The sequence below is a fragment of the Benincasa hispida genome, chromosome 3 (genome assembly GCF_009727055.1).
Source record: "Benincasa hispida cultivar B227 chromosome 3, ASM972705v1, whole genome shotgun sequence".
Taxonomy (NCBI): domain Eukaryota; kingdom Viridiplantae; phylum Streptophyta; class Magnoliopsida; order Cucurbitales; family Cucurbitaceae; genus Benincasa; species Benincasa hispida.
Window position 1 is genome coordinate 21,194,131 of NC_052351.1, and position 24,877 is coordinate 21,219,007.

Genomic DNA, 24,877 nt, shown 5'->3' on the forward strand with positions numbered 1-24,877 from the left:
ATGAAAAATCGGCATGACATTTTAAAACATTTATAAATTATGAAAATAATGAAAACATTATTCATTTATTAGGAGGTCAGTGTTTTAAAGCTAAAAAGGAAAAATATTGATATGAAAAAAAATCATATAAATTCAGTTGTAGTTATTTATTTTACAATTTGATGATGGATATAATTTTATATTATGCATATGCTAAAAGATCGATTCCAATGTGCAGGCCTTGAATATAATTAAGAAAAGGTTGCCTTCTAATGACTGCAAATTAATTTGGTCAAAAATAAGGGTTTGAAAATCATAATGGCTACGGTTTAAGTTGGAAAATAATCAAAGTAAAATAAAGCAACGAATTAGACCAAACTGAGTTGGCCAATGAGGGTGAGGTATGCATGAATCACTTAGAAATAAAAAAATAAATTAATTAATTAAAATAATACAAAAATTACTAAATTATGTTCAGATGGCTAAAAATAGGAAAAGTAAAGGTTTTATCGATACAATTGAGGTAAGGAGATTTAAATCCTCATTGAGCTCGTGATTTAAACCACAGACCTCGTAATTTTTAATTGTATTGAATTGTCAATTAAGCTATATTCAGTTCAACTATAAACAGCAAAGTTTGATAGACTTATTTAGAATTACATCATAAATTAATTAATCAGGAAGTTTGATATTAATAATATAAGTCGTGTGGTTGTAATGAGTTTAAAAATTTTCTTTCGGTCAAACAATTTTCCCAAATAATTCAACTCCATCCCAATAATTGGAAGTTTAGCACTTCTAGGGAAGAATTAACATGGGGTTTTAAGTTCGACAACGAAAAATTCAGCACGAATCTAGTCAAAATGTATAGTTAATTCATCGTCTAGTGATAAGCATGGTTTAATTTGACAATTATTTTTGTTAACTAATGAATAATATAATGCAGATAAGAGGTTCATTTATATTATATTAGAATTGAGTGTTTAGATTATAATTTTATTTAAGCAAAATAACTATCGTGGTTGTATCTTATATAAATACATATATTTATAACATACTCGGAAGATTTGTTCTGAATTCATATCATTTCATGATTAATTTACCAATAAAAAAAATCTTTGAAAGAAGAAACTCCCAGGCTACCTTTTTAACTTAGAAGTGATGTGAAGACAGTAGATGTCAACCCTCTTATGACAACAACTGCCCAACATACTCATGTGAACTTGTGTCCTTATCAGCAGTTTATAGTTCTCCAAAACTTAACACACAATCTCAGCAACAACTCAAAGCATACATATTAATACTAATCAGAATATTAACTTGAACATATATAATAGTTTCAGAAAAACCAGGCCTATTTATAACAACAGTTCGACACAAGTTCTACCTTGATTCCTACGACATGTACAAACAAAACTAGGATTTAAACAGGACATAGTAGACCACCTAGACTTCAAGCCCTCTATGATCCTTGAGTAGTGACTAACTGGCAGAACTGTTAGGCCTCGAGGCGTCGACTGCTACCTGAAATGAGAAACATTTGAAAGAATGAGCTTAAAAATGCCAAGTGAGTGACTTCCTTGAATAGAAACATGTTTTCATACATAAATAAATATAAACATGTTTTACATGAAACATTTACATTTTTATTTTTAGGGTTTGAAAATAAACACTGTAAACATGGAATTATAGTACTTAAAAAAAAAAACCCTGGAATAGAACTCATCATTATTTTCCTATAAAGCACTTCTACTCTTCTTCCTGAACATGAAGGAGAGCCCTTTTGCTCAATCCTTAATATCCTTAGTTGAGAGAGAGCATTTTTTCTTGATCTTGTCAATGTCGATATCATAGGTCATACGTGTGCACGTAGAACTGAATAGAATCATGACTATCTTACCATACCTTCGGTATCAGGGATCCCTAGCATAACTAGGAATTTGGGCACCTTACCACACCTTTGGTACCAACATTTGGAGTAGGGCTTTTGTACAAAGCACAAATTGTTAAAACATTCCATAAACATAAAACAACATACTCAATGATAAAATGATTAAACTTTAAAGTTACATGTCATCACATAGTGCCTTGTAAACATTAATCATGCTTATAAATTTCTTTGTAGAAATTCGACATAGTTTATAACAAGGGCATAAGCTTACTGAAAATGTATGCCAATTTCACATACAAAATTTCAGCCTTTAAAATTATGGATCATGCAATCAACATATATTTAAAGCATACAACGAGAAAATCATGATATAAAAGCAGCATGTTAAACTGACTATGAACAGAAAATCATTTATAAAAACTTGTCACTCACAATTCTTGGCTCCATCTTTCGGGTTTATAAGCCTCTCCTAATTGAACTTGCCCTGAAAATAACATTATTAACTTATGGTTATCCTCTAGATGATTATTCAGTCCAAGTAGTGCATCAACAGCTTGTCATTTAACCATAATTCCCTTAACCCCTAAACAATCCATAAAATATCCTAACTTTACTTAAACTTCCATAAAATCCTAATCTAATCTAATTTAGGGTTTCACCTTATACTTTAATCCTCAAATTACCTTAAAATTAACTTATGATTCCAAATTAATTCAATCCCAAGGTCAAAGTATCTAGTTGATACCCATGAGGATTTAAATTAAGCTTAGAAAAATCTTGATTAACCTTAATCTTGTCCAATTTTACATAATTTTTCCATTCACCCTCATTAGGGTTTACTTTATAAACTAACCCCTTAATCAACTTCAAATTCAATTTAGGATTCCAATGTCTTCTAATTTCATGTTTAAAGTATCATATTAATACCAATTGGGTCACTAATTATGCTTAAGAACACCTTAACTACCATAAAATTGGATTTTCATCTTTTAATCACGGACAAAAGATGACAGGCAGTGCTCATCTTCAACCATATTTTCTTCCAATTTCGGCCACCTTTCCAGTAAGACTTTTGGTGACCAAATTCTCTCATTTCAGCTGTTAATAATGTATATATATTTAGTCTGTGGTTAGTAGAGGTCAGAGAGTCTTTAGGATTGGTTGAGTTTTTCTAGTTGCTATTCTTAGCCCATAAAGTTGTATTTATACCTTCATTACTTCTCTATACAAGATAACTTGAGGAAATACATTGATTCATATGGTATCAGAGCCCAACTAGGGAGCCATCACCACCGTTCGTTGACCTCTGCTCGTCTGTCCCAGATCCAACATCCGTTTCCCGTTTCGTGTAGATCCGTCTGTCTATGCCTTTGTTTTTCGTGTCCGTCCACCCAAGTATTAGCTCCAGACAGTCCTAGATCTGCCGTGTGCCTCTATTTTTCGTGTTCGTTCCCCCAAGTATTAGCTCTAACCGGTCCCAGATCCGTCAAGCGCCTGAGTTGACTAATATTTGAGTACCTAACTATTCGTCAACGAGTCAAGAAGACTTCCCAGATTTGACGACTCAGACCCGGATCTCTACTCAACGAGCCAAACACATCAAATCCAGCAGATTAAGGGAAGAAGACGAGCTGAATCGATCTTGTTCGAGCCGCTGAGCCGATCTATTGCGTGCCGGCTTAGTCGAGTCACTGAATCGAGTCACCAAGATTCAGTTGAGCCAAGCCACCAAGCTATTTAGCTAAGTCGAGCTATTTTTCTTCCAACTGAGCCAAGTCGTTGAGTCGTTGAGCCAAGCCAAGCCTTTTGTTTTCTTTTCTTCTTATTTGAGCCAAGCTCCCCTTACCGCCAAGCCACATAGAGAAAGATCATGTCTTTTGCCCAATTATTACTATTCTTGATGCGACGAATTATCTTACGTGGGTCCATCAAATGAAGAGTTTTTTAATTGGGCGAAAGCTATGGCATATTGTCATTGGTGATAGTCCCCAGCTAGTCAGGTTGTCCATAGAGGATGATAATACTTCTATACCTGCCATCAATATTCAGTTTGATGCCTTTGTTGATGCTAAGAGTTTGTGGGATTTCTTGGTCATGTGCTTTCAGTCTATTGGCTTAGCCTATTATTATCAACTTCATAGCACTCTTGTTAGTCTTACTCAAGAGATTGGTCAATTTGTTGATGATTATTTGGCCACACTCCAACCAATTTGGACACAGTTGGATCAAGCTGAAATTAGTGTTGATCATCTCCATCTTATTAAGGTTCTTATGGGGTTATCTAGAATACGAATCTATCCGTGTTGCTTTGCTACACTGCAATCTCCTTCCGTCACTGGACTCAGTGATACAAGAAATCCTGTTTGAAGAAAAATGCCTCAGCATCATCTCTTCCAAGCAATCCAAGGTTGTCCTTGCCAGCACTCATTTGCTTGGCACCTCTAGAGCTCTCTTCTACAAAAGTTGTAAGCTCACTAAGCACAAGTTTGCTGACTGCCTGGCAGTTGAGTACCGATACTGTCACAAGCATGGTCATATCCTAGAAAATTGTCCCATCTGACTGAAGCAACTCTTATTCAAGAGTACCTACGAGCGGAAGCGGATCTTTCCAATTCATTGTGACAGAATTTCTACATATACATTCAAACATACTAAAATGCATTCATAATGCTAAATTATTGACATTCTCAAAAGAACAATAAATAAAAGATCGAGAGATCATACCAGTTGAAGACTTATTCTTCACAGCAAATCTCACTTTTGCTGAGACGGTAAGCTATTGCTTAGCAAAACCTAATCGTCTACCTCGAACAGCCTCCACATGAATAGAAGGAAACGGGGATGACACCACCACTCAGAGCCCTCAGTATTCTTGGAGTGAGGATCCAAAGTGTGAGCTTTGTTCGGATTTGATAGAGGAAAGAAGGAAAGGAGATCGTATACAATGATTAAGCAAGTGGGAGATAGGTTCGTCTATCGTATAGACAAAATTCTTGATCGTTTAGGTGAAGTATACGATCGTGTAGAAAAAGGTAAGTAATCATCTAAACGATCGTGTAGGAAAAACTAGTCGATCTTCTATACAATTGTTTAGTAAATATCGGGTGCTAAACGATCGCATAGGAAAAGGTAAACGATCGTTTAGTAAATAGCGTACGCGGGTGTAATCGTTAAGCGATCACTCAACACTATCGTATAGGTAAGTGATCTTCCAAGCACTATCGTATAGGCACAGGTTTTACTAAGCGATGACACTCTTCAACACAATGTCCGCGCATCCAATGCTTAACACACCGTGAGCTATTTAAACATCTCAAAATGATTTTTTAACTTACTCATCTGTTATGAAAACAAAAGAGACGTCGTCCTATTACCCCTTTAACCGTCCAATTAATAGACAACGAATATCATCACATCATATTCATTACCTATGATTAATATCATATATCGATCATAGTATTTTTCCTCCACTAGATATAAATCATATTTATATCTAATTTCCTCCAAATTAATGTATCTCATACATAAAGTTAATTATATCATATATAATTAACTAGTTCAATTATATCATATATAATTGAACTCCCTCTTGTCAATTTGAACATTTTAAAATGACCCAAAAACTGACTATCAACTTGTATCCAAGCTACCAAGAGGATCTTATAGACCTATGGCTCGAAGCTCCAACGGTATGTGAATAGCTGACTAAACTCTTTAGCTACGATATCCACCATCCGTTAACTGCCGGACATTCCACTAAAGACCGACAGTTGAACTCTTTTTACCATAGATATATTTCTATGTCCAATGGATATAACCAATCATCAGTACAATGACGTTTCACAGATGCTCGTAAGTATAGCTGGTCAATTTATCGTTTTGCTCCTGTAGTTACATCTTACTCCTTAAGTACCACTGATCCCTCTAATGAACAATACAACATAGTCCTACTATGTGTGAACACCTCTCGGGCCATGAGAAGGTGTGTGGTGTCATATCATTCAAGCCCCGGGATAAGCCCTTAAGAGAGTAATATATCTACTTACCCCTGTTTCGGGGAAGGAGTGAACTCCATCTTGTGAAGCTGAGTTCCCAGCTTCAAAATAAGATGAATCTCCAAAATGGTAGGTTTGAGTCGGCACTCTGGCCACTCGCACCCATGCAAATCAAAGGACCGCCCTCAATGGCAGGAGTTCCCAACTCACTCAGGATTGAGGTTATGTTATCTATGGTCATTCTAGTGAAGTGAACTCTCAGTCATGAACGAAGTTATATAACAAGACGTTAACACTTCGAGGCTAGGTCTTATACAAACTCTTTTTATAAGACGCCTCCGCTCGCATGCCCCCTACACGAATGATCAGAATCAAACCATTTGTGACATGTCACAACACTTGTAATTATTACACAAAGCAGGCTTCGTCCGTAATGTTACCACGATAAAGTTTTCCTTCTATATCCATATACTACAAACCATTTTGGTTGTCACTTGAGACATGATCCACTTGTATGTCACTACATACATGCTTAAGTTACATAAAGACAACCAGGAATATTAAGTTTATTGGTTTGTGGTAAAATAAAAACATCTAAAAGTGCAAAGACAAGAGCTGAAGTAAATATCATATATATTATATACCACATGTGTTCGTATAAAGTTGTTTACAAACTACAGGACATGAGACTTTAGGCACAAACACCAACACCGACCACCCCGACCTCCGAAACATTTTTCAAAGTCAAGACATGTCAAGTCTGGCCCTGCCTCTACTGCGGCTGCTGTCTCTTTTGTTGAGCCCGAATCTTCTCCATCTACCATTCAAATGAGTGACTTATAAAATTTGCTTAAATAAGTGATTTCATCCAATTCATCTACCATTATGATTTCCTCAGGTAATCGGTGACTCCTTGATTCTGCCTGTTGTAACCATATGACTTATGATTGTTCTCTTCTAACTACACCCACTCCCGCCAGATCTCTTCCTCTTATTTATGTTGCTGATTATAATTGTATGACCATATCACATGTTAGCTCTGTTGACACTCCGTCATTATAACTTCCTAATACTTATGTATTCCAAAGTTGATATTTAATCTTGCCTTTATCGGACAATTGTGTGATCTTGGCTTAATTTTTTTTCCTTTTCTTTTACTAGGTGTCAGGTTCAGGATCTATAGACAAGACAGACAGTTGGCGCAGGTCGCAAAGTGGAAAAATGTTTTGAGCTCACATCACTTTAGCTGCCTCTTTGTTCTCTTTCTGCTCCTGTCACCGACTTTGCTATATATCAGTGGCATCTTTGGCTTAGTCATGCTTCTTCCGATAAACTTTGTCATTTGATTTCTATTAAAAATTTGAATAATGTTTCCATGTTTATTCCTTTTGATTGTGTATATTGCAAATTTGCTAAATAACATGCATTGTCCTTTTCCCAGTTTAGTTCTATATGTGTCAACCTTTTGACCTAATTCATTCCGACATTTGGGGCCCTGCTCCTACTTCAACTGTCACTGGATATTGCTATTTTGTTTTGTTTATTGATGATTACTCTCGGTTTACCTGGATATATTTTCTTAAACATCATTTTTTCTTGTCTCAAATATATATTGACTTTGCTAATATGGTTCACATTTAATTCTCTCATACAATAAAAAATCTTCGTATAGATAATGCCTTGGAATATAAAGACTCTGGTCTTCTTTCTTATCTCACTTAACAAGGAACTCTTATACAGTGCTTTTGTCCCCATATTCTCAATAGAATGGGCAAGTGCAATGTAAACATCGTCACATTCTGAATTCTGTTTGAGTTCATCTCCTGTCTGCCTCTTGTCCTACAAAATTTTGGGGAGAGACCGTTCTTTCTTCTGTCTACACAATCGATCATCTTCTTTCGTCTATTTTTCACAATGTTTCTCCGATCCTGTCCTACAAAATTTTAGTGGACCACCTAAAATTCAAGCTCTCTATTTAAAGGATTTCTTATTCAAGAGAACCATTGAGTGGAATCAAGATCGTTCCAAACCCATTGTGAGAGAATAAAGCATTTATAAATATACAACTATAGTTATGCATCGTCGAGTAAAATACAACATGCTTTCATTCTTAAAAACAACTAGAATTGAGTGACATACCTTTGAAGAACACTTCTTCAAGTGTTCCCTCGATCTACACGAGTTAGTCGTCCTAGCAAACTCGATCACGAGCACGAATGTAACGAATAACTAGTGCATTCCATGAACTGTCAGATCCTCGAACCCAATCGAGTGAATAGCAACACTCGACACTACCAATCAGTTGCCTTGGTATTTTCGGTGTGAGAATCAGGGAGGTGTGGGCTCTGTGTGAATTTTTTAGAGGGAAGGAGGAAGTATATGATCAAGTTAAACGATCGAGTAAGTGGGAGTATTAGAAACCTCTATTGTATAGAGTTTGATACTCGATCGTTTAGTAAACGAGAGGGAGTCGCCAAGTAAACTCGCTCGTCATTCATTCTCTCAAAGGGCTATCGTATAGCTCTTTTTTTCACTCGATCATGTTAAGCGATACTGAAAAATGAAAATGATTTTTACTTTTATTCTTCAGTTATTAAAACTGATAATAACTTCCCACTTCACGGTTAAAGGAGAGAATAACCAACCAAACAATTATCTCATAATTGTTTTTGTTATAAATAAATATAATAATTAATTTATCATATTATATTTATAACCTATAGTTTTAATATCACATCATATGTAATATTTAAACCATAGCTCTTTTCTCCTTTATGACAATTAATATAAATCATATTTATATTAATTCCTCTAATTAATGTATCTAATACATCAAATCGATTACATCACATATAATTTAATCAATTTAATTATGTAAGATATAATCAAATTCCCTCTTTTTAATTTGAACACTTCAAACTAACCTAAAAACTAATTCTCAACATGAATCCGTCGAGCTACCAATGGGACCTTATGGACCTGTAGCTTAAAGCTTCAACGGTACATAAATAACTGACTAAACTCTTTAATCGTGATATCCACTATCTGTTAACTATCGGACATTTTACTAAAGGCTGACAGCTGCACTTTTTACACTACAGATATATTTATGTGTCCATTAGATATAACCAATGAACAGTACGATGACCCTTTACGAATTGCTCGTAAATACAACTGGACCAATTTACCGTTTGTCCCTGTAGCTATATCTAACTCCCTAAGTACCACTAATTCCTCTAATGAACAATACATCATAGTCCTACTATGAGTGAACACTTCTCGGGCCATGAGAAGGTATGACACCACATTGTTCAAGCTCTAGAATCAGCCCTTAAGGGAGCAATCTATCTACTTACTCGTGCTTCAGGGAAGGAGTGAATTCCGTCTTGTGTAGCTAAGTTCCCAGCTCCCCGATCAGATGAATCCCCAAAGTGGTAGGTTTAAGTCGGCGATCTGGCCACTTGCACTCATACAAATCAAAGAATTGCCCTCATAGGTAGGAGTTTCCAACTCACTCAAGATTAAGGTCATGTTATCTATGGTCATCCTAGTGAAATGAAAGTCTCTGTCATGAACGACGTTATATAACGAGACTAAACATTTCGTGGTCCGGTCTTGTACAAACTTCTTTGTATAGGATAACCCCGCTCGCATGTCTCCACATGAATGATCAGGATCAGACCATCTGTAGTACTTTACGACACTTGTAACATCTACAAAGTGGGTCGTATTCATAGAATCACAAGAATAAGGTTTCCTTCCTTTATCCATATACTACAGACCATTTAGGTTATCACTTAAGGCATGATCCACTTGTACGTCTCCACATACATACTTAAGTTACAACAATAACCAGGGATCTTAGTTTATTGATTTGTGGTTAATGCAACTAAAATATCTCATATCTATAGACAATAGTGAAGAAAATATCTCATATTATTACATCACAAATGTTTGTTCATACACGTGTTTACAAACTACAAGACCTATGAAATTTAAGGCATCAACCCCAACAATCTCCAAGTTGTCCTAAAGCTAGTGGGGTGTACAAGATAAATACAATTACAAAACAATAAACTAGGGCACAAAGACCCAGTACAAAATCTTCCACTTGCCTTAATCCAGCTACGAATGGTCCCATAGACCTATGCTCTCTAGGTGACCCTAAAGAACTGTAGCCATGAGAGCCTCCGTAAATAGATGAGCAACGTTGTACTCCGTAGCTATCTTCGTGACTATTACACCCCCTTGATGCACAATCTCGCGGATGAGACGGTATTTCTACTCTATATGATTGTTGTGCTTATGACTCCTAGGCTCCTTGGAATTCGCAACAACATCACTATTATCACAATAAAGGGTGATGAGCCTAGACATGTCTGAAACAACTTCCAGATCAGTCGGGAACTTCTTGAGCCAAATGGCCTCCTTAGCAGATTCACAAGCCCTACATACTCGGCCTCCATAGTGGAGTCAGCAATGCACCCCTGCTTAGTGATTCACCATACTACAGCTCATCCATTAAAAGTGAACACTGATCCTGAAGTTGATTTATGAGAATCCTTATCAGTCTGAAAATTAGAGCTCGTGTATCCAGTAAGGATCAAATCCTTAGATCCATACACAAGCATGTAGTCCCTCTTCTCTGAAGATACTTGAAGATGTTCTTGACGGTGATCCAGTGACCTTGTCCTCGATTAGACTGATATCTACTGACTATCCCCACAGTGTAGCAGATGTCAGGTCTAGTACATAACATCGCATATATCAAACTACCAACGGTAGATGCATAAAGGACCCGTCTCATTTCCTCAACCTCTTGAGGTGTCTTAAGACACTGTTCCTTAGACAATGTAACTCTATGCGGAAAAGGCAGTAGGCCCTTTTTGGAGTTCTACATCGAGTACTTGATCAACATCTTGTCAATGTACGATGCTTGAGACAGTACTAGCACTTTGTTCTTTTGATCCTGAAATATCTGAATTCCAAGAATAAAGTGAGTATCTCCCAAATATTTCCTTTGGAATTGGGGCATCAACCCCAACATCTATGATCCTTAAGTAGTGATTGACTGGCAGAATTGCTAGGCCTTTGGGTGTCAACTGCTACATAGGGAAAGAAAACATTTGAAAGAATGAGTTTAAAAATGCTAACTGAGTGACTTCCTTAAAAGAAACATATTTTCATACATAAATAAACATAAACATGTTTTACATGAAACATTTGCATTTTTATTTTCAAGGTTTGAAAATAAAATTGCAAACGTGGAATTATAGTACTTAAAAAAAGAAAACCCTGGAATAAAATCATCATCATTTTCTTGTAAAGAACCTCTACTCCTCTACATGAACATGAGGGAGATCCCTTTTGCTCAATCCTTAATATCCTCAGTTGAGAGAGAGCCCTTTTGCTCGATCTCGTCAATGTCGATAACATAGGTCATACGTACATGTAGAACTAAATAGGATCTTGACTACCTTACCATATCTTTGGTATCAGGGATCCCTAGCATGATTGGGAATTTGGGTACCTTACCATACATTTGGTACCAACGTTTGGACTAAGGCTTTTGTACAAGGCACAAATTATTAAAACATTCCATAAACATAAAACAACATACCTAATGATAAAATGATTTAAACTTTAAAGTTACATTTCATCACATAGTGCCTTGTAAACATTAATCATGATCATAAATTTCTTTGTAGAAATTCAACATATTTCATAACTTTGGCATAAGCTTATAAAAATGCATGCCAATTTCATATATAAAATTTCAATCTATAAAATTATGAATCATGCGATCAACATATATTTAAAGCATGCATCGAGAAAATCATGATATAAAAGTCGCATGTTAAACTGACTATGCGTTGAAAATCATTTATAAAAATTTGTCACTCACAATTTTCAGCTCCATCCTTCGGGTTTATAAACCTCTCCTAATTGAACTTGACCTGAAAATAACATTATTAACTTATGGTTATTCTCTAGATGATTATTCAGTCCAAATAGTGCATCAACAGCTTGTCATTTAACCATAATTCCCTTAACCCCTAAACAATCCCTAAAATATCTTAATTTTACTTAAACTTCCCTAAAACCCTAATTTAGTCCAATTTAGGGTTTCACCTTATATTTTAATCCTCAAATTACCTTAAAATTAACTTAGGATTCCAAATCAATTCAATCCCAAGGTCAAAGCACCTAAACAATACCCATGAGGACTTAAATTAAGCTTAGGAACATCTTGATTAATCTTAATCTTGTCCAATTTTATCTAATTTTTCCATTAACCCTAATTAGGGTTTACTTTATAAACTAACCCCTTAATCAACTTCAAATTCAACTTAGGATTCCAATTTCTTCTAATTTCATGTTTAAAGTATCATATTAATATCAATTGGGCCACTAATTATGCTTAAGTACACCTTAATTATGATAATATTTGATTTCCAGCTTTTAATCACGGACAAAAGATGACAGATAGTGGTCCAACCCATATTTTCTTCCAATTTCGGCCAGCTTTCCAGTGATACTTCCGGTGACCAAATTCTCTCATTTCAGCCATACCCAGTCGAATTAATTTATATAAACCTCTTACCGATCATCTAAACTAACTTACCACAAAGGTTGGAGCCTGAAATCGCCCTGAATCTCCCAAAATCGGTCAAACCCTCCTCGGTCCCCTGTTTTTTCGATGAAAAAGTTGCAAAATTTTCAGGGTCTAAATTTGACGTTTCCAGCCAATAAAACTTCAAATAACTTTTACAAAGCTTTAGAGGGACCTTAGAATCAACTTACCTTTGAATTAGCCTATAAGCCCATGAATTTGCATAAAAACCGAAGTCCTCTATTTTTCGAAAAAATTTCACAGCCTTCTGTTTTCTTCAAAATTGATAGCCTTCTCAAATCCGTTCTCCTTCGATAGCCCTCGAAGTTCTTCCTTACTCAATCCTCTTCAACTTTCGTGAAGAAAATATTCTAATTGCTCGATTGGTTTGAGAGAAATTCTTTAAATTCTCCACAGGTACACCCCTGTACGTGACAACAACATTTATAGCATTCAGCCCTTATTTCATCCATTTCTAAACCAAATTCCTTCAAATTTCTTGCATAATTCTCTAGATCTATCCCTTAGCTACTTAACCCTTCAAAATTAAGTTCCAATATTACCTCAATTGCTCAGAAACACTTTAATCATCCATGTAGTCCCCATTTTCCACTTCCAATTAAAATAATTTGAAGGATTTTCCCCCCAAATTATTTAGTCACCTTTTTAATTCTTTGCCATAAAAAAAAATCCTTTTAAAACCCCTTCCAACTTGATTTCTTTACTTTCCAAATTCTCCATTTAAATCTCTTTCTAACAAAATGTCACTCTAATTTATTATTTTGCTCAAAAATCTAGGCAAATTTCCCTTAAATAAATAATATCAACCAAACTTATAGCTCTCGAGTACTTAAAACATCTCCAAAATTCCCTCTTATTCTCCCATTATTCACCAATTTAGTTTTCCCCCTTCAATTCCATACTCAATTAATTCCCCTTAATTGCATATTCACATACTCCCTTTTTATTGAAACACTTACCTTACTTAATATGCGTTTAAGACAATAAATAACCTTGTAAATTCTCAAGCATAGTCATTAAGGAATTTAAAATCTAGAATTTACTTCACAACTTGATTAGGTTTAGAAGTTTGTTGGAAAATTAAAACTTTCAAATTGAGCTCCATAATGAGCCACAATGATTTAAAAAAATTTCACTTAATAGTGATTGAGATGACGATCAAAACAACTTGTAATTGTCAAAATATAAATACTATTTGCTAGTGTTCAAATTTTGATTACAATCGAGGAAAAAATTTAGAGTAGGTATGAAATATCAAACTAGCTTAAATATTTTTAAAATTAAAACAATGATACCTCCATATATTTACGATATAAGGTAAGATATCGTCCATTTCAAATCTTAATTTCTATTAATTTGATTTTAGACCAACTCAGTTCCTTTAGAGCCAACGGTTTATTTGATGGAGTTATTTTATGAATCTTATATTGTAGGATGTGTTGTCAATAACTCATTGTCGCATTTATAACAATTTTTTATGATAGTTATGAAAACTATATAATTAAAAAAATGACTCAGTCATATATTTCTTACTTTGTTTAAAATTGTATAGAGGGATAAGGTTAAATGAATTTAATCATATTTAAAAGGTCAACCATCAAGAATAATTAAGAAAAAAACAATAAAACGCCTCTTAAGCAAGCAATGGAGTTGGAGACAAGTTGGAATGCTATGAAATAACCGAAGAAGAATATTTCGATTAATTTAATTAGTTAATTAAAATCCAAATTCCATATCGAGTCAACCTGATTAAACCATTAGCTCTGGGTTAAAAAAAAAAAAAAAAAAAAAAAAAAGGTTTGACCATTTCTTGCAACCTTTAGCATTTCTTTCATTTTTCCTTAATTATTCTATTATTCTATTATGGATATGTTTGGAATGATTATAGACGAAAATATTTTTTTACAAATTTATTTTATTTTTTTTTAAAAATGATTTAAAATACATGTTGAGTGTTTATAAAATACTTCATGTTTTTAAAGGAAAAAAAAAAAAAAAGAAAAATTTATTTTCAAAATCGTTAAACCAAATATATCATAAATTTTAATAGTAGAAATAAATTGTTATTACTTGAATTATTTCATAACTTTTATAACTCTAGTTATTTAGATTAATCAATGTGTCAAAAATAGAAAACAAAACCTTCAATAAGTTGAGATGGACAAAAAAAAAAAAAAAAAAAAAATCTAAAATATTTGATACCTAATAATGTTAATAAGAGAAATCAATAGTGTTTGGCCCAACTTTGAGTTGGTGTTCAATGTTTGGGACTCTTATATAATATTTGATGTTCCAACTATTTATAGTGTACAATTAACTACAGTATTATTATTTCAAATTCATCTTTTATTACAGTATTACTATTTGTTACGATATTTATTTCCTACCCATCCTCTTTTTTTCTATCATGTTTACTATTTTCTATCTATAATAAAATATATGCACTCCAAATACTAGAAATTATAACTCATACTAAAATAATTTGTTCTCCAAACACAGACTATTAATATTCTATAGACTATAATAACTAGCAACTGTGATAGCCAACTCAATGCTCCTAAGTTATTTATAAATTATTTTCAAGCCAAAATTTCTATCTTCATGCAATTGTGGAAATGTCATTAATTCAAGCATCTATTCTATTGGACTTAGAATAAATTATTTCAAGTCAAGATTTATCTTATATGAATAGATCTACGTAGGGTTCAAGGGCACATGCCCTCAAATTATACGCTTTAATTTTATATTTTTAATATAAATTATAAGTAAAATTTTTAAAAAATATGTATTTAAGGACTAAACATTTGTAACAAAGTAGGTGGGTTAGCTGGCTTGTTGGTGGGGGAGTAGAATTTCTTTTCCTTTTAAATAAAGTATCATTCATTTTCTTTCACATAAATTTTACATTCACACTGTTAACATGTATTTTTTTTTTAATTTTTCTATATAATTTTTACATTCACATTACTCACACATTTTTATATATATTTTTTTTATTCATTTCAGAATTCAAACTAGAGAATAATTTTTTATCGCCCATTTAGATGATATACTTAGAATTTTTTTCTGAAACTATGATTATGAATATTTTTTTATGGTGTTTTTTATAGATTTTTAATTAGTTTATATGCATAAAAGTTATGGATCCATCACTACCTTATATATTGGTGGACATTGGAGTAATATTTCATAGTATTTTTCCAAAATTTAATATTATTATTTGGTGAGTGACATATTATACTAACACGTGTTTTGCATCAACTGTCATTTGCTAATGGATTATTTTTCTTCTTACCTAGACCTAGAGTTAGAAACAAAAATGATAGAAACATATTGGATAGAAATGAGAGAAAACAACACCTTATAAAATTACTTACGGGATGTTAAGGTTGAAAAAGTATTTTTCAAATTTTAGATTTTAAAACACTGATGCTTCAAAAATCTTATGGAAATGAAAAAAAAAATTTGATAAATTTAACATTATGAGAACTTGGAAAAAGTAAGCTATGTTAAGGTCAAAGTTGTGGATAAGACCAAAATTCAAAATAACTCACTCACGGTAAGGTGAATTAACAGGTTCAATCAGGTTTGACCACTTTGAAGCTGAGACGAGCTTCTTTGTTCATCACGAGCAATTTTCACACTCATGACCCAAAGAAGACCAAAAGAACTTGGTTCAACATCTTTAGCTCAATGATTCAAGAGCAAAATAGAAAACCTGAGTACACTACAAGAAATTAGGTATTTTATGATTAATTATTAGTGAAAGATGTTTTATATTTATTATTATTAAGCAGTTTGGGACGCTGAATGAAGATAGGATATCTGAAGTTCATATGTCTGTAGAGGTTCATATATCTGTGAAGTTTATATATCTGTGTTTGAGGTGCAGAGTTATTTAGTCTGGATTCATATACTTGTGTTTAGAGTGTAGAGTTGAGTTCATTAATCTGTGGTATCTGATACAGTTTTTTTGAACTCTAAATAATATGCTTTTATGATTACTATTTTGTTTTGAAATTTTTTTATTCAATAATTCTACTCATTTTTGTTTGAATGAAATATGAATGGGTAATTTTTTTCTTTTAATTTTTTAGAACTTTTCTTTCTTTCTTTCTTTTTTAGGTAATGAACAACAATTAACCCATTACATTTTTTTGTAGAAATATGGTAAGATAAAATGGAAGAAATTAAAGCGAAATCAAAACTTTCTAATCAATTTTTCTCCATGAATTTCATTATCATCTTCTTCTTTTTCTTTTCTTTTATTGTTGCTCTATATTTTTACTATTTCATTTATTTTTTTAATTAAATCTCCCCTATCATCGTAACGGCCAATAGAATGTCATCAACATTTCTTCAATAAGTTTCACTTTTATTTCCTCTAAATTGGAGGATCATCAGAGAAAAAAATCTCTATTTTTCACTAATTCTTATTGGAAAATGTTTCAGGAATTTTTTCGATTACATACATATTTTCGATTACACTTGGACAGAGCTGCGAAACGTCTTAAAGAGAGTGAGCTCCATGACTCAGCCTATAACGAGTTTCTGTTTTGCAGGTTTGCTCTCTCGCTTGTACCACCAGTGCCTTGACGGGAAAACCTTTAGTTCGTCGTTCTTGGAGGGCCCCTGCTATTTCCAAACACAATTTCATTAAATCGAATCCTTAAATTTAGTTATGTGTTGCCAAGTTCTTTATCTGGTTTATTATAATGCCTAATTTATCAATTAATTTTTATAGAAAAATATTTTAAAAAAATCTTCATAAACTCATTACAATTCGATAAAATAAGTTTTTAGCACAAAATTAATTTGAGTACATACATAAAATTAATAAATTTGAATAACTCTATCCAAAATTTCATAAATTTACACAATAAGGCATTTCTCTCAAATTTTTAAATTTCTTAAATTCGTATACTATATTTATTATAGTTCAACACATGAAAGACAACTTTTCTTTTATCATATTTTGACTAGAACTTATTAAAGTGTCAAGATTTGCAACATTTAATCTAAAATTAAGGTATAATTTAATTAAATTCGAACGTTTTAAAATTTTAAAATTGACAACATTGGATAAGTTTATAGTCAAAAATCTAAATTTCTCATAAATTTATTTGCCAAAGTGAAAATTAGAGATAGCCATATTTATAGGGCGCAGGGACAAAACAGAAACAAAAGATCTATAGATTTAAATTGACTTTTAATATTAATCATGTTGTTTTTTCAAACTTATTTAAGAAGAAATATTATTGTTTTTGAAACTTATTAGAGAAATATTGTTGTTTTGGGAGTTCGAGCGCTAGAAGTCGAGGGTGAGGATTCGACTAATGTAAGGCACGAGACGTTGAGAACTCGACAAACAAAACAAAAACTTGGAAACAATAACGTTAAATTAGGATTGTCGAGGTTGAAATTTGACAAACAAGGAAACACTTTAGGGTTGTCGAGGGTTGAGGTTTCGAACATACATGGACAATCTCAGCTAATTTTGTGATGAGAATTTCTCGCCTCTTAGAGAGGGAATCTCGCTTAATTTTGATATAGGTGCGTGGGGATATTAACATAAGTTGAAAACTTCAACCCACTCGACAAGGAAAGATAACAGTGGTGAAGTATATAAGAGAGAGCGACGATTGTAGGAGAGAAGCGAGATTGAAGGAAAGAGACGGCCATGACCTAATGTTCTGTTACACAAATCAAGGATAAGCTAGTCTAATTAATCCTATTGCAATCATCCCATATCCTCAACATTCATCCATACAATTACAGTTAGATAGTGAAAAGAGGGTTAGAGTTAAATTTAATCATGAATAGGACGTATCATTAATGGATGCTTAATCGAAGAGAAATCATAGAAATGTATTAACATCATGTTAATAGTGTATAAATCTTAATTTAGTAACATACTACTAGAATGATACTCAAAGCGCAAATAACCCACATCCAATGTGATAATAGAAAGAAAGGTAAAGGAAAAATGTCAAACTTCCTGTAAACTTTTTATGGATAAATCTCACCACATTAGAAGCAAAAGCCGCATTAGTAGTCTCACTGCAATTGTGTTACCACCCGCGCGGGTCAGTGAGAGAGTTGGGACTTTCTACTCGTATTAAAAGTCGTGAGCACCACCGTGCTGACCATAAAATGCGCAGCATTGGTTGGAATGCCATGGAGATGATGGGCCCGAAGGTACAACTGGAGTGAACTTCCCCGAGATAGCTCCCAGTCTCCTCGAAGGCTGCAAGCCGTGTTTCCAAATGAAATGGTTAAGGGAAGTTGAGAACTCCAGCGTTCCTTCTCAACCGGCATTTTGGTCTGGAAGTGTAAACAAATTGGATTGTAATGACCATCTGGCCGAACCCATCCCTCGATCGAGAGTGAAATTGGGATGTTTCCGACACATAGCCAACAAATTTTCTAATTTTCTGGGCCTCCTTCATAAACCTATGGTAAGGGAACATTATACAAATCTTTGATTTGATGTTCAATAACTTAGACTGTAGTAGTGGCCACTCGGGACTAAGTGAATGGTGGTTTTTCTCTCCGAAACATCCATATCTGGGCATCACAGAACTCACAGTGCAATGTCACTTGGGAGCCTGAGTTCGTGAATTATCGCAGAGCTGCCCAAGTTGCAGGTGATTTAGTTTGTACCGTTTTTAACTGGTGTACTCCGATACTGCAACATAAAATCATTGACACTGTGGTTCATCATACTTAGTGATCTCGAACAAGCCATGCGATTTTTTCTTCTATTGCACGAAGTCGTTCCACTTGCGACCTTTCCTCCCAGTTTCTAACACCGAATTTGTCCAAATCATCGTGTAGATTCCAACGACCTCGTATGGTGCGTGACACTTTTATTGCAAAAATTTTCTGAGGTCGACGTGTTTTGTAGCATTATCCTAATTGTCTCTCCTGACAAATCATTCCTTGATAATCATGATTTTTCTTGATATACATTGCATGGTTCAACGTTCCTAACGAATAGGGCCGTTGGAACTTGACATCAATTATTGGGTCATTAGCTCTCCAAAGAGCCGATATGAGTCCAATTACAGTTCCACTCACTCCAAAATCAATAGAATATAGAATGTTGTATCTGAACCGATTCTCATGATTCACGGACCATCGAAATCCAACTCTCAAATATTCGGCTCAGACGTCTGTTTCTTCTGAAGTTTCTGTGTACCAGGAGCCGCGCTTGTAGCGTTCCAGTCTCAAATTTCATCCTTCATATTATCGAACACAAGTCCTAGCAGTACTCCCGGCTATAAACTACACTTCCTTACACAATCGCTTGTTTTGCATACTAACTACTGACGCGATCGCTATGTTGAAATCCTTCCTACGAGAATGGAAACATTACGGGATCAGACTTACAGTTGAGTTGGTTTAGATATCTTCAAACTGGTTTAACGCATGAATTTGTTAGTAGGCAGAATTTCCACTCCTAATCATATTACGTATATTTACATACAAATGCACGGTACATTTTCTGGCACTAGCATTGCCATTCACTACCTATCATTGAGATTCCACATCAAAGTTTTCATACTTGTGCATTCGAATAGGAATGAACATATATCTCTTATTGATCTGCATGATTCTGATTGGATGATGTCCTATATATTATTTTATCTGATTTGCTTCCATATCCTTACCACTAAGATCAGTAACATGCCAACCGATTTGACATGACCAGGGTGTGTTTTGAATACCAATATCACTTATCATTATAGTATAGGCGATTTATTTAAATTTCACCTACCATATTCCCAGCAATAAAAAACTTATATACTAATACTCGCTGTTAAATTCAAGAAATAAGGAACCCAACAAACTATTAAACTTTCAAATTTAAATGTCAGTACGTGGAGATGCATCTGAAACGAACCATTCTTGCTTTTTTCGCGATTTGTGGGTAAACTTTTAAGTAATAAACGTATTTTTTTCAAAGATTTTTATTAGGCAAAACCCAGTTTAAAAAATTAACAATTAAGGAGTACTCAACTTTTTTCAACTAATGTTTTGTATAAAAACTATACTTTCAAAAGGCTTTCTAAATACTAGACCGAAATCATCACCAACTTTTATCACACATACACTTAACAACAATATAATTTCATAGTGAATCAAACTAAAATTTTCAAACTATATTAAACTTTTGAAACTATACTAAAGCCTCTCTTAACTGATTTAGCAAATATACTTTTCTATTAAACGTTATAACCTCATTATCTAACTTCTTAAAAATAACGCGATAGCACTAAATGGTATTTACACCTAGAAACATCCAAAGAGTGTAATCACTAATACAAATTGTCAAAATGTCATATACATAAGAAATCAATCACACTATACCTCGCTTATAAATATCATAATGAGGGATATAACTACAACTGGTCACCAGAAATTTTGACTTCTGCTTGGTTGCCCGAACTGCGTAGTCTTCCCGACTGCTTTCCTTCATTCAATATTGACCTCTAATTGTTTTCACTATTCTACTCTCTCCTTCACTGTATGATTATCGCATAATTAACATTCTGACAACAATTTTATATCGAAAATAATTTAAAAATATAGAAATTATAGATATATATAATATAATATGATAATGAACCAGTAATCATATAGAATAAAAAGAAGTAAATATAATCAGTGAAACTATTCACTAAATATGTGATTAATAAAATATTTAGAGCAAATTTATCTTTTTGGATGAAGTTAGAACCCTTAACCTTTTAGCGATTCCAAGTCTCCCGTACCATCAATTCTCATTAGATTTAGTATGTGCTTTTTGAGAATTCAATTTTGCTCTATAATCAAATTAATCAACGAAATATCAGGAAGATGCAATGAGACTAATTTAGAAATGGGAGGAGAGAGGGAAGATGATTTCGAAGGCTTGATTTTTACCTGAATGGGCAGTTGATGAGACACCAGAGAACACTTTTCTTGTGGCTCAAAGTTGTAGGTATGATACGGCGCATATTGCAGCAACAATAATTTAAGGGTCGAGCTGACTCAGAGGAAATGTGAGGTGTCAAAAACTATTGTTGGGTATAGGAAGATATTGAGGCAAGTGAGGTCTCTAATGATATAGTACAATCAGCCACCCGGATAATGTACTCTTGTTAACAAACCTTTCATTATTCTAAGTAAAAGGCTAAGTGGACATGCATTTCTGCATCTGTCCATCAAGAAGTGCCGCTGGGAACTTCAAGTTCATTATACTCCCACTCCACCACAATTCAGGATCGCATAATAAAGATCAGCAGTGTTATAGATTAAGTTTGTTATTTGACGGAAACTAAATCAATTGCTTTAGTCTGTCTGTAGCTTTGCTTTTTTTCCGGCACCACTTATTGCAGCTTTAAAGTATTCTTATTAAGCTATGACAGCTTTTTCTCAGCTTCAGACTTATTTAGTTTGAACATTAGCGGATTCGAAATAATGAATCAAATTCTTGAATAAATATTGAGGTTCAAAAGTTCCTCTCTGGAATAGATGAAATAGCATCCAAACTATGATATCCTAACCTTGGTCTTGTTAACTTCAAAGATCCACATTAAAGGCCTAGAATGTACGAAGAGTTTTACCAAAGTGGGGTCTCTCTTTGGCTCATATGCCTTTTCCAATAAGAAGTTCTAAGACCATCTTTGCCCATTACCACTATCAAAAGCTCGTAAAACTGGAATTGGTTCACTACTTAAGGATTATCCTTGTAAAATGAAGACTTATACTCTAAAAATAGCTCTTTGAGAAATAGCTCCCATTTAGCTCTAAATCCACCTAATTCTCATCAGTTTATCTTATTAATGGGTACTTTAATATCTTAAATAGTCAAGCAAAGCTATAGAGTGGTCCAATCATATTTCCTTTTAGAGCGTAAATATACTGGTTGTCTTTTGGATTTTAGTTCACGGTTTGTTATATTGACGAACTCAACATTCGTTCTAATAAACGTCCAAATTCTTAAGACTCTAAATGGGTATGCATTGAATGTAGATGCTCTCTAAGCAAGTCGATTCCAATTATATATAGGTAATTACTTTCTAATAGTGTTGAATTGAACGAACAATATCAATTACGATAGCCATTAATTGAAAAATAATTAAACGAATGGGTTATATTTCACTCTAAAGAATTTTAGTTAGAAAGTGTGCCAATTAAGCCATTGTATGTCTTAATAAAGCCTAAAGCAAATTGAAAAATTAAAGATTCCCTTTCTAAAACCATTTTTGATTTGGAACTTTCACACAGCAAATTTAAGAAACAAGTTTGGACTCACTCCACTAAAAACTGATTTCCTAAAAAGCTAATCTAAAAATCTGCTCCTAATGACTGGATGCATATGGCTGAAGTGATGTAGATCTTTCAATCCCCATTGCTTCTATCTGTCTTCCTATTTGCATAATCTGTGTATACACAGATGGTCCTTTTACTAGGGATGTAGTTTCTTAGTCCCTCGTCCAGGACTATGCAATCCGAAGAACTTAGGTTCCCCTGTAAAATAAAGTGTAAAGATAACAACTCTGCAGAGATTGTGGGTCACTGTTCAATCGGTACACTCGGTGTCTACTGGTGAATCAACTATCATATAGGCCATCATCTTCTCCACTTTAAATGAGTTTTAAGATAAAGTGAAAATTAGAAATAATTAACTTTCTATTTGACTTTACTTTTCTCAGTCAAAGGTACTTGGATCCTGAAATCAACCTTGGTGAATTACCGCATACATCCTGATTTAGGCTCATGGTTAATATTAGTCCACTTTCAAGGTGCCCGTCTTATGTGCAATTTGGAAACAATTCCCTGTGCTTGCTGTTCAGCCTTTTTTCTCTTTCTTTGGTGAAGCAACCAGAAGATGGGCGTTTATTCCCTCTTCTGACACTCTTCTATTCTCGTTGAATTCTGTTGAACTTAAAGTGAAGATAGAAAAATCATTTTCTTGTATCCGTCAATCGAGGTATTGGAACCCCTTTTGAGAAGTTTCTTGATGGCAACGCTCTTTTCGCCTCTTTGCCTTAGCCCTACCTGCCCTTTATTTTCATCCATTTGGGACCGATATGTTTGCAGTTGGGGAGTAGTAGATCGCATGTGTTAACGTTGTTTGAACGTTGTAATGACTTGTATATTCCTCGGTGTAGCTACCGCTTAGGGCTTTAGCACTCCTTTGGGTGCACTTACATTTTATAGCCAGAGATATTAGAACTAAGATCATCAATGAAGCCTATTCATGTCAGCTGCAATTGGAGATTAGATCTTTGACCCTCTCTCGCAATTTTTATGTATACTAATTGCGGCAGCATTTATTTTGGGGTTTTTATCATAATTGGGTTTTTTTTCATTTGGTTCTCTATAAAAAGTATGTAGCGGTGGTCTTTTTTTTTTATGTTTCAATCTTAGTTCTCAAATGAAGTGTACGTAGATTATAGTCTATTCTCATGGCAAGTGGTGTCTGTTAATAGGAAGAGTAAGGATCGTAGGCCATTAGTTTAGCAGAGTCGACTCCCTCCAAACATTCTTGTTATTTAACCGCGCCCGCCGAAACAGTCCGATGATTATTAACAAAAATCAAGTGGCGACGAGCAAGCACTAACATGCACTTATATTTTTTCATCACATCGAGAGAAGCGATAAGAGACCTATGTGCGTGAACACCTAGCCTATCAAGTCCCGATAGAGTTCTGATCGTCGCGCGATTATCTAACATTGGGCTAAACCCTAATTTGTTATGCATAAATTATAGCAATTCACTGTGAATAATTCTTTGTAAGCAAAACGTTTAGATCTCACTGGTGGGAAAGGCTGAGAAGTCTCATGCGGATTGCTCGTGAACGACCGTTCGCATGTGTGTTGCTCCGCACTGCCGTCGCTGTCACTTGAATGACGACTACCTCTACTGCCTAACGTGCCGGTGCGCGAACCCAAGATGAAACATAAAGCGAAATGCTAACCTCAGACGAGTAAGGTTGCTAGGAACGGAGTTGCCCTGGCGTTACAGCTAGTAATAAGATACTAGGGACATTATATGAACGCAAGGTGGTGGATGCCGTAAATTCATTTGGAACCAAGGCCTATGACGATTCCTCGGTAGATTTCAAAATGTGATGTTGATAATCTTCAACTACCCAGCGTTTCAAGAATAAGACATAATAGAATTAGAATAAAGTGACCATCGCCTGCTGGTTTGCCGTCCAGATAAGTGCTAGTCCAAGACAATTTCAAAGACCGCTAAGTTCATACTGTTGAAAATTAGGTTAACCATATTATCATTCTAACGCTTCAATGACCATCGACAACATGGACTCATTAACGCAATCTAGGAAATAGCGGTGCACGGCAATCACAGCTCTATAAAAT

General features: G+C 34.2%; 1 long non-coding RNA gene across 1 annotated transcript; it reads right to left on the reverse strand.

The window, feature by feature from the left end:
• Window positions 1-1,290: 1,290 nt before the first annotated feature.
• LOC120072565 lies at window positions 1,291-12,998 on the reverse strand. The gene is made up of 4 exons (XR_005480532.1): window positions 12,670-12,998; window positions 12,491-12,554; window positions 11,771-11,822; window positions 1,291-1,503 (listed from the first exon to the last, which is right to left on the reverse strand). It is a non-coding gene; the product is annotated as an uncharacterized LOC120072565 (long non-coding RNA).
• Window positions 12,999-24,877: the final 11,879 nt, after the last annotated feature.